This window comes from Trichosurus vulpecula, chromosome 6 (assembly GCF_011100635.1).
Source record: "Trichosurus vulpecula isolate mTriVul1 chromosome 6, mTriVul1.pri, whole genome shotgun sequence".
NCBI lineage: Eukaryota > Metazoa > Chordata > Mammalia > Diprotodontia > Phalangeridae > Trichosurus > Trichosurus vulpecula.
In genome coordinates this window covers 184,636,098-184,648,056 of record NC_050578.1, presented here as the reverse complement: position 1 = coordinate 184,648,056, position 11,959 = coordinate 184,636,098, and positions in this window count along the sequence as shown.

Sequence of the window (11,959 nt, the reverse complement as noted above, 5' to 3'; positions counted from 1 at the left end):
AAAATGTATTTGTTATTGCAAAGGATCTTGCTTTGAAGGATAAGAGAAATTTGTTTTTGTTTTTTGACACCTCAGTGGATAAAGGAAGAAGGAATTAGCCACAGAATAAGTAGGATCATAGGATTTTGCACTGAGGGGATCTTAGAGACCAGCTTGTCCAAGCTCCTTATTTTACAAATGAGGACACGGAGTCCCAGAGCTGGGAAGCAGCTCACCAGAGGTCACAGAGATTCAGAAAGAGAAACATCTTTTGAAATTCACATCTTTTCAAATGGTCTCTGGCTCCCGATAATAACCTGGGGTGCCAGACAATTTTTGAGTTCTTCCCAATCCCAGTTTTTGCGAGATGAAACAGATAGACATTTGAGAATTCTCAAGGTCCCAGATATTTTTCCATACCAAGGATATACCAGCTCCTTCTGAATACTGATCACCAGGGTTTTGCTTGGGGGAAAAAAAATTTAAAAAGCAGCAGACTATTCATTTATAGAAATAGCCACAAGAGGGAGCTCCCAGGGTCCCATGCACTCTAAAGGGAAGGAGGGGTGGGGAAACCCACTATATACACAGTACATTGAAACTGACAAAGAAAACTTGATTTACAAGGCCCACTATTGTTAGTGGTGCCTCTTATCTGACCCATCAAAACTTCCTTCTGCGCCATTAACTTGAATTCCACTCTGGAATTGGGATTTCAGGTCTATCAGAGTGAGCTCATTGGTTTTTAGCATCAGTTTATCTGGGGGAACAGCTCCCCATTTCCTAAGGCAAAGAGTTCAGAATAAACAAAATTAGAAATTCAGAAAGTGTGTGAAGTTAACATGGAGCTTCAGACCCTGCTAAATGGAGGTGGGGACCTGGATGGTAGTTGATTATTTCAAAGCACCAATCTTCATTTCACAATTGTTTCCAGAGAATGCTGTTGTCTGCTCATTCCACGGCATATGTCTGGGTCTTTTCAAGCTATGTTTGAATTGCTTCTTCATTTTTTTTTCCTCCAATCATTTTGCTAGGGATTTGGGATCATTATGAGATTGTGGGTAATGATAGACTATAATTAAGCATAAAACAGATTTTCTTTGTGAGTAAGAAGACTCCGATCTAGTTGAGAATCCAGATTTTTTGGGCTGTAATTTGCAGCTATGTCACAAAGCTGGTACTTTTTCAGCGTGGAGCCCAGTGATGAAGAAGGAAGCATATTGGGGGGCGGAGGGGGGAGATATAGAGCTCTCCCTGCACACAGTATTCCTTCCATGGGAGCAGAATGGACTCTTAAATAGCTAAGTATAGTTTGAGCTGATTACAGGCCAGACACTGCTATTGTACATCATTAGTTATCATTGTCAAGGCTGCAATTTCATCGGGATGTTTCTCTTTGTCAACTACTCACAGCTCATTCGAGTACAGTAGTAAAACTGTATGATAAGCCCAGGGTCCCTTTCTGATAAGACCCATGTCCCTATCATATCACCCAATGAGCTTTCAGCAGGTCTACAGATTTGTAAAGTTTTTGCCTCTAGAATGATGTTTCATTCATAAATCTTAACTATAAAAGCCTAGGGTGCTGGCACTGTACTGAAGCTCAGGATAACAATGAAGGAAGATCCATGGACAACTAGTCAACTGGAAAAGGGTATTCTGAATAAATGGGGAGCACTAGGAAGAGAGCTGGATACTTAGTTTGTAGACCCCAAGGATCAGGAATAGTCTTATCCATTAGTGGAATATGTTGTTTACACAATGTAGTGCTAAAAGGCCTTCTATCCCCCAACTGACCTGCCATAGTATCTGAAATGCTATCAAATAGAATCTTAAAATATGAATTCTAACCATGGAATCCTGGAATTAGAAGGAAATTTAGATGTTATCTAGTCCAAGTTTTTTTGAGGACCAGAGAGGCAGGTTATGCAAGTTTATATAGATGGAATCCTGCAGGTAGAAGATGTATTCAAGGACTGGCTACACTGGCTTCTGGGAAAGATCATTCAGTTTCATTTCTCTAGGTGGCACTGAAATGATCCTGAGCTTGGGACTGAGGAGAATGTTTGTTCTCAGTTTTTCAAGGTGAACTGAGTGAGCTGGGGTGAGGAGATAGAATGAAGGCTAGATAGGGAAGGTTGGGGGAGGCTGTAGACCTGGTTAGTTGGGCAACAAGTATTTTTTATGTAAATAGTATTTTTTTTTCCAATTACATGTAAGGATAGTTTTCAACATCCATTTTTTTATAAGATTTTGAGTTTCAAATTTTTCTCCCTCTCTCCCTCCCTTCTTCCTTCTCCCCTTCTCCCCTCCCCAAAACAGCAAGCAATTTGATATAGGTTATACATGTGCAATCATGTTAAATGTATTTCTACATTAATCATATTGTGAGAGAAGAAACAGAACAAAAGGAAAAAAAGACACAAAAAAGAAAGTTAAAATAGTATGCTTCGATCTGCATTCAGACTCCATATTTCTTTCTCTGGATGTGGATGGCATTTTCTATCAGTAGTCTTTTCGAATTTTCTTGGATCATTGCCTTGCTGAGAAGAGCTAAGTCTATCACAGTTGATCATCACACAAAGTTGCTGTTACCGCGTACAATGTTCTCCTGCTTCTGCCCATTTCCCTCAGCATCAGTTCATGTAAGTCTTTGCAGGTTTTTCTGAAATTTGTCTGCTCATCATTTCTGCTCATCATTTCATTGCACAACCTTTATATACCACAACTTGAAACTAGCATTTTGAATAGCTGCCTGTACGCTGCTTCCACCTGCTGGAACCCTGATGGGTATAGCTGAACTCTTCCTCCAAAACTTCAAAGTGCCAGGCTTTCTCCTGCTCAAGGCAAAGGCATATGGAGACAACTTCAATGTTTTGATTTTTATTAATAGTTCTTATGAGGTCCCCAACAGCTAAGGAAAATTAAGCCACCTGAATCTGGACATGAAGTAATACAATGACTTAGGAAGAGCAGATTTAAGTAGTGGGAGGAGGTTTAGCAAAAGTAGCAGCTAGATGGTGCTGTGGATATAGTGCCAGGCCTGGAGTCCAGAAGTTCAAATCTAGTCTCAGATCTAGTCCTGAGTTCAAATCTAGTCTCAGACACTTACTAGCTCTATAACCCTGGGCAAGTCACTTAACCCCATTTGCCTCAGTTTCCTCATTTGTAAAAATGAGCTAAAGAAGGAAATGGCAAACCACTTCAGTACCTTTGCTAAGAAACCCCTAAAAAGTCACAAAGAGTTGGACACAACTGAAAACAACTAAACAACCATAATAACCTCTGATCAATAAGAGGTTCGGCAGCTTACCTGGGGTAACAAAATCATGACATGAGCCATGGTCTTTTTTCAAACCTAGTTTTTTACTAACTTAGTGTGCAACCTTGGGCAAATCCCTTCCCTTTTCTGGTCCCAAATTTCCTTGTTTGTAAAATTTGGACTTTTGACTAGATGATTCCTGCCAATGCTAATAACCTGTGGTAATATAAATTAAAATTGCATTAGATTATTAATTTCTTGTGATTAGTTTACTTTTTTAAGAGTTCCCTATCAAAGTCTAAACATGCCCAGGATAGATCACACCTTCATCTGTTATGACCTCTGCACCTTGCCTCTCTTTTCACTACATTCTCCATACAGCTGCCAAATTTATATTCATAAGGCACAGATCTGAACATGGGACCGTCTCCTCCCCCAGTTACCTCTAGGATAAAATATAATCTCCTCTGCCCAGCATTTAAAGTCCTTCATAATCTGCCTCTTTTGCACAGATTGTCCTCCATGCCCAGAATGTCTTCCTTCCTCACTTCCATCTCCTATCTCCCATCAAGGTTCATTGCAAGTTCTATCTCCTTCAAACAATATTTCCTGGTTCTCCTTTGTTGGTACCTCTAACCGCACCCCCCCCACTCCAACTGCCCCCAATCACTTTGCATTTATTTTGCATAATCTTGTATTTCCTTATCTGTGAACCTTCTGTAGCCCTCTTCCACAGTAGACCAAAGTATAAACTCCTTGAAGGCAAGAGCCATCCTGCTTTTGCATTTGTATCCCCAGTGCCTAGCACAAAGTAGGTGCTTCACAAGTGCTTACACTATGGTATAACAGAAAAAAAGGTTATTGCACCAAGAGTCAGGAAACTTGCTTTAGGTTGTTTCAAGGATAAAATGAAATAGTGCTTTACAAATGTAAGGGTGGCATTGATGGACTCACCCAACCATAGCATCCCACCCCACTCAAAGTAAGTGATAAAATACCCAGTGGAACACTATCAATCCTAGACCTTAAGTAAGAAAAGTACATCAAATTGGAATGAAGTTGCCTAGGGAGAAGAGTTCAGATAGATCAAGGAAATTTTGTCTACTCCAGTGATCATCTATAAAGGAGCAAGCTGGTTTAGGACTGGAGTCATTCAAGAGGTTGGAACAATAAGGAAGAGCCACCTGGAGGATGAATAAGAGGTCACTACTTCAGCCTTGGTCTAGGTCTCCTTTCCTGCCACCCCTTTTGGCTAGAGAAGGACCTGGTGAGCTTCAAAGAGTCTGCAGGATGTTGGACATTCCATCTTCCCATTGGCATTCCCAGACCATCAAGGGACACTGTCTACATTGGGAGCCAAGGAAAGACTGGGTGTCAATTCATAAGGAGACAACAAAGAAACTACACTGTGCATAAGGGGAGCATTTTGAGTATCCCCAAACATGGAGGAAAAGGGCATGCAGCTACTGGAAGCTATGAGTTACCCCTTTGTCATGTGTTCTCTAAGCCTGACACCACTTTCCCCTGGACTCTGCATATATTTGTTGGAGTCTGTATCACAGACTTTTGGGAGGATGTTTTATACTAACTGTTCTTACTGTACAACCTTAGCAAATATCTGTTTATAAAAACTACTTCAAGCTGGTTGGCTGATGATAATCTTGTTGAGAAGCACCCTGGTGGGGGCTGAAGTCAATGGCGTTAGAGAATCCTTGCACTCCTCAGGGGTATCCATCCCTAGACCCCCAAGGGCCAGATGTAGCCTTGCTCTGGGACCTGAGACTCATCTATGAAAGTAGGAGTTGGAATAAGGATCTTCAGAGCTTTTATGGGTTACATAAACTATAAAGCACTACATAAATGTGGATGCTTGTTAGTTTTTGTCCTCACAACCCTTTATCATCCAGAGTATAGAAGCAAGCAGGATTTTCAAGGCCAGCAAGAGATCCTGCTAACTCTGGCCAGGCCTCTGTGACACAGAGATGTCCTGGGGCTTCTGGGCTCCCTGTGGCATCAGCAGGCACACTGTGCTCTCATCACTGTGTTGTTCCTCACCCCTTGCTGCCAATGCCTGGTGTGATCATGTTCTCTCTCACCCCAACCTTGCTCCTATTCGGTACTGCAGTGACCCACATTGGATAGAATCCTGCCAATGGATACTGACAGCAAGTGCCTTAGAGCCATTCGGACACTGCTGGTGTTAATGAGCCAAGCTGTCTTCTCAGATTGCTAGACCTCATCCCAGGATTGTTTTGGTTCTGTGCTTGAGAGCATCCCCATGGCAGCCTCTATCCACCCCCACAATTGGCACCTATGGGGTCTCAGCTCTGTCACTCTGTGACTCTTGGGAAGTCACCTCCTTTCTCCATGCCTTGGTTTCCTCAAGTGTAAGATAGGAAGATTTGGCAAAGTCATCTCAAAAATTTCTTCTGGTTTCAAAATTTTATGATTCTCCAAGTTAGTGAACTAGAGTCTGGCTGTGATTACAAGAGTTTTCGAGAAGAATCCTAGATTTGAAAGCAAAAGCCTTGGGTTTGAATCCTAACTATGCTATTCATTGAACTTCCCTGCTCCCTTAACTATAAAAAGGAGTGGGGCTAGCTGATCACTAATGTTTTCTAGCTCTAAATTCATGTTCCTAGAATTCCTCTGAGAAGGTAAGTGTGTGGGGACAGCAGAGTTAGCACCAGGAGCTCTTGTGTTCCAATCCCCTTTCATACATTTACTTGCTGTGTAACCCTGGGCAATTAACAGCCTCTCTAGTTTCCTTATCTGAGCCAGAGAGATTATGATGCCCCAAGGAGACATGTCTCTCTCACCATCTTGTTGTGAGATCTAAATGAAATAATGTATATAAAGTACTTTGCAAACCTTAAAATGCTATCTGACTGTCAGCTATTATTATTTATGAAAGGAATTGAGCTGAGAGCCCTTCAGAAAACTGCTGTAGGGAAGAAGGGTTGGCTCAGGCCACCTGATGAATAGTCCATTCACTTAGCATTGTCCCCTCTGAGCCATATTGCTAATGTGCCTGTTTCCCTTGCTCCCAGGCTCCAGCTGGCTTCTGTGGCCAGTTGGAAGAGCCGTGCTTAGCAATAGGAATAGCTTGGATCAATATCTGGCAACCTGGTTTGTCTTTTTAAATATATTATTTACTTCATCCCCATCCTCATCCTACATCCCATCATCCATAGTCCCCTTCTTTCTCCTGACTCCTCAGAGGCGCTGGGGCCACTCGCTGGTTCTAATTGTTGAGTTTGCAACCTGGTGAGGGTATTGGATGATCAGAATAGCTGTGAAGGCAAACTGTCCCTGACCTTGCATTGGGTCAGTCTCCCAGGTGTGAACCTCTTCTGACTATGCATTCTCCCTGCCCCCATTCTCAAAGATACCTCAGGTTAGAGCAGAGCTCAAAGGACTGCAGAACGGGAAGGGATCTTGGAAGTCATATAGATTGGGTGAGGAGGGGCAGCTGGAATGAAAAATCAAGAAGTTCTGGATTTAAATCCTAACCCTGACATTCACTAGCTGTTAATATTAGCTGTTAATATTTCAATTAAATAAAATGTGGTTGAAAATTTCATTCATTTCATTTCTTGAAAATATGCATTTTTGCCTATGTGTCCAGACTTTAGGAACGCCCTGTATCCACACATACACACACACATGCACACACACATATGGAGGGATCCATTTCTATTTGAATTTGACCCCACTGGGCTCTAACAGTGAGAGGTTAAGTGATTTGCCCAGGCAGAGTCACACAGCTCATATGGGTCAGAGATGGGCCTTAAATCCAGGTATTCTTGCCTTGGAGGCTAGGTTGTCCACCATGCCGTGAGTCTCTTGGTGATACACAGTAAGTGCTGCATAAATCCTTTTTCACTAATTCTAGGGGGAAAAAATAGCTAACCCAAACCTGACAGCAACTTCTTTGCATAGAATGCCTTTCTAGAAAACTCAGGAAAAGTTAACAACCTTTAAGGCAGTTTCCTTGTCTGTGAAATGGTGATTATTATTTGCACCACTAATTTTACAGAGCTGTTGGGAGGAAAGCACATAGTAAATCTTAAGTGTGAGTTTGTTGAATAGATGATGGATAAATAATTACCATTTATTTCCCAGACTTTCCTTCTGTTAACCAGCAAAATTAACCAAAAGATGTGGATGGTAGAGCTGAGCCACTTCTTAATCAAAGTCTTCCACAACCAGCCCCTGCATTCTACGGGAGAGATGTGACTGCAGGCAGAATCAAACTATCCAAATTGACCTCGTGCCTGTGGCTATCTGCCAGGTTGAGCTCCTCTCACTTAGGGGACTTGAGAACTTTGAAAAGTGCCTTGGACAGACTCAGCTCAGGCACTGCTTTAGCTTGAAAACTCCTCAATGTGCTCACTGAAACTATATATCTGTTTCCAGGTACTGGACGGACACTGACATTTATATAATACTTTACATTTGTATAGCATTCCAAAGGTATCATTGAGCATCATAACAACCCTGTGAAATCAGCATTACTAGCATCATTATAATCTCCATTTTATGGGGGACTTATAAACTGAGGCCCAGAGCAGTTGAATCATTTGCCTTTGGTCACATAGTTAATTTATATCAGAGACAGAATTTGAATGGAAGTCTTCCTAACTCCAACTCCAGCACCACATTCACCATGGTGGTGTCAAACATTCACCCTCGAAGCCACTAAGGAGTGTAGAGAGGAGAGGAAGGGAACCAGATTAAAATGTAATTGGGAAATATTTAACAAACTGATAAAACATGAAATAATACATGCAACAGAACACAGATATGATTAATATGCAGTTTTCTAATGCAGCACAAGCATCTTTATGCATGGTTTAGTTCTGGCTCCATTTATAGGTGTTTGACATTACTGCGCTACACGACTCAGCTTTTCCCAGGATGACTCTGAAGTTACCTCCTGATAGAAGAATGACTAAGCTTCAAAGGCTAATGGGCTCCTGGACCAGTTTTGTCATTAGCTGTTTAACTTTGAACAAATCACTTAGCCTCTCTAAGCTTCAGTTTCTCATTTGTAGAATAAGGAGGCTACGCTCAATGACCTCTAACATCCCTCCTCTAAACCGGTCGGCCCTTGTTGAACAGAGTGGATTTCAGTGGAATGGCTTTCCTTATTTGTTGCATCTTCTTAGGGTGTGTCTTCTGTATTCAATCAGAACAGTAAGCAAAAGCCAGGTTAATCATGTGCTACTTTTTATTTGTATTTTTAAGGGTACATGGATTTAAGAGGCAGATAATTCATTGAATCTATTTACCAAAAGGAGCTAAATTTATACAACCTTAAATGCATTCGTTGTAACCTGCATACTGTAAAATGTACTTTCATATATAAACTACTGTTATTGTACCTAAGTTATGCATTTAAAATACACAAAATACATAAAAACTGTACCAAATGGCATATTGGCCTATTTAATCACAGTCCTGATACATTCCTGATAGTCAAAGGACATTGATAGGGGATGCATAGTTTACTACTAGAAAAAGACTTAGATGATGCTCTAACAAGCCATAGAAACAGAATGGGGTTATTCTCATGGATGGAAGGAAAGAGCTAAGCTTTCATCTGGATCAGGAACTTTACAATGGAATCCCCCTTTTAACACTGTACCTCCTCGGTCTCACTTAGGCTGCTTCTCTACATTAATAACTGGGATGCTACCTTCTTGCCCAGTTCTCTCCTAGGTGATTCTGACTGTTTCAGGCAAAGAAAAACCTTTCGTTCTCTAATGCTGTGCGTTCTCCCTCTTTTCCCCTGCCTCCCACCTTCCCCAGCCTCCCAGAGCTCCTCCTGGCCCCCATTCTCCTTAATGTCCTCCCACACTCTGCACCATCGGGCTCCTTCCATTAACACCTCCATCTTTTCTTTGTGCTGTTTGCCTGAAATCTCCAGTCAGCCATCTTTTAATGGAGGAATCATCCCTAGAAGCTGCCAGTGTGTGGGGACAGGGGAGGGGGGGGTGCTAATCTTTCAACAGAAGAGTCAATTTCCCTTGCTAACATGATTTTCTTTAGAGGGTATGTAAATAAACTCCCCTCCTACAGACCTTCATTTCTCTTTCGTGATACCCACAGTGGAAGAAATTTCCATCGTGACTGCTCCTAGCAGCCAAACCTCTAGCATCCCACGCTGATTTCTTTCCTAAAAATAAACAGTCTCTCACTCTGCGGGAGAACACCACGGTGTCTTTTCTACTGTCCCATTCCCCAAGAGTGACGACAGCCTGGGAGTCATTCTCTAGCATCTTCAGTGCTCCTGAGGTTTTTTTCCATTTTTTCCAGAAAGCCCCACCAGCCTTGGCACTCAGTACTTTCCTCCCTCTTTCAAGAAGAAGAATGCATTGGGTGAGGCAGGAATGCTCTTTGGAAAGTAGAAGGAACTTCTCGAAGACTCTGTCACTGCTCACTGATTGACATTTCCCTCCATAACTTGGGGGCTTTGTTGTTGGTGTCATTTCCAGGGGCATTGCTGCCTCCAGGATAGGAGAAAACAAACACACAGAACCAGTCCGGTGTAAGTGCTGGCAAGAACCCGGGGACTTGTTCCAGTTTGTCACTTTTCTGGTCCTTTGTTTCCTCATCTTAAAAATGAAGGGATGGACTAGGTGATCTCCAAAGGCAAAGGAGAGATGGGAAGATCATCCAGTCCAATCCCCTCATTTGACAAACAAGAAAAATCAAGGCCTTGAGTGGGGAAGTGATTTGCCCAAGATCACAAAGCTCCCTTTACATTCTGGACTTGGGAGTCAAAAGACCTGGGTTCAAATCCCACCTCAGACACTTAGTAGCAGTGTGACCCTGGGAAAGTCACTTAACTTCTCTGTACCTCAGTTTCCTTATCTGTAAAATAAGTTAGTTGGACTTTCTAAGGCCCTTTCTAGCTCTAAATCTGTGATCCTATTAATTTTTGATTCTAAGTTATCCCCGTTCCTTATGTTTCTTCACCAGCAAAAATGAGACAATACCTGCTTCCATCTAAACTGAAAAAAAAAACCCGTGATGAATATCAAAGGAGATAAACTAGGTAAAAGTGCTCTGATAGAGTAGGAGATGTTGTTGGAAAGGCATTATGATTACTTGCAGCCCCAGAGAACAATGATGAACTCAAGGGAATGTCTGTACCTGACATCCATCCTCTACCCTTTGAGGTTTCAAAGTCCCTCTGGGCTTTAAGGTAGGTGGGCTAGTCCGAGTCACTGCACACAGGGTCTCAGAATAAGAAGCCAGGACCAAGAGAAAATAGAGAGATTGGATGTGAGCAAAGTGAGAGATCAGAGGTCTTGGCCTGGAGACAGGAACAGCCACCAATAAAACTGCCCTCCAAAGGGGGATGGGCTCAAATATTTCACTGGTCTGTTGGTGTTCTAGAAGTTGCTTATGGGGAAAGAGTTTCCTGTGGTAAGAGTCATCCGCTGTATATGGCTTTAACCAGTTCCTGCTAGAACTTTTCCTACTTCTTTAAAGATAGTAACTGGACAAATGATTTCCCCAATGGGCTCAATATATCAGGGGTCCATAGTATTTCATTCTCTCTTACAAACAAAAACAGAAAAACACCCCTTCTCTCCCCTCCACCAAATCTCAAATGAATTGGAGCTAAAGGAGAGTTTGCTTTTGCGTCTTCCATCACACACTTTTTAAATGATGGCGATGATAGTAGCCAGCATTTATAGAAAGAACACTGTTGGGTTTGCGAAGCACTTTACATATTAGCTCATCTGATCCTCACAACAACCCTGAGAGGTAGGTGTTCTTATTTTCCCCATCTTATAGATGCGGAAACTGAGGCTGAGAGAGTTTAAGTGACTGGCCCAGGGTCACACGGCTAGGTCACACATATATTTTAGGCAGGATTTTGAATTCATCCTCAATCTTGATTCCAAGTCCAGCACTCTATCCACTGTCCCACCTAGGTGACTTAGAAATATTTTCCTCTACTCACTAGTGCCCATCTGTTCTCAAGAAAACCAGTGGTTCCTGGTGATCCCTATTGTGTGCAAAATTTAAATCCCTATTTTCTGCTGTCAGAAAAGGAACTGGGATACCAGTCAGTTGAGGCAGTAGCATGAGGTTATGCCTCTTCAGGTGCGCTCATCACTAGCAGCTGGGGTACAGAATACTGCATGGAGCTGGGCTGGTGCATGGAGTCATTTTTTAAAACTTCCCCTATGCTACTTGTCCAGTTTGTAACACAAGCTGGACAGAAGCTGGACAGAATTAAGAAGTGTCCACTAGCCATCTTCATGGCTAGTGAGAGAGCTATAGGGTAGCCCGGGTGCTCCTACCTCCTAGGGTCAGGGGAGATGTGGAAGCCTCTGGGGCTTGTGTCATCAGTTCAAATAAAGCACAGAAGATACAACTTAAGCAGGAAAAAAAAAAGAAATCTAAAATATGCTTAGGGGAAAAAATGAAAGCGGACTTCTTCTTGCGCATTAATTTAGTGCTCGACTGGAAATAAATGTCAAAGTGGTAACACTTCTGGTTATATGTGGGCTGGTTCATTAGATCCACTCATCTTCTGGGCTAGAAACTCTTTGCCTGCAGTCTCATAGTGCACCCAAGGGTGCTGCTAGAACATCATGGCATCACCCTCCTAAGGGTTGCTGCCTACAGATCGCTCTGTTTATAGGCAGTAAACACTCATATTTGTAGCTAGGTTGCTACCTACCCATGACTTGG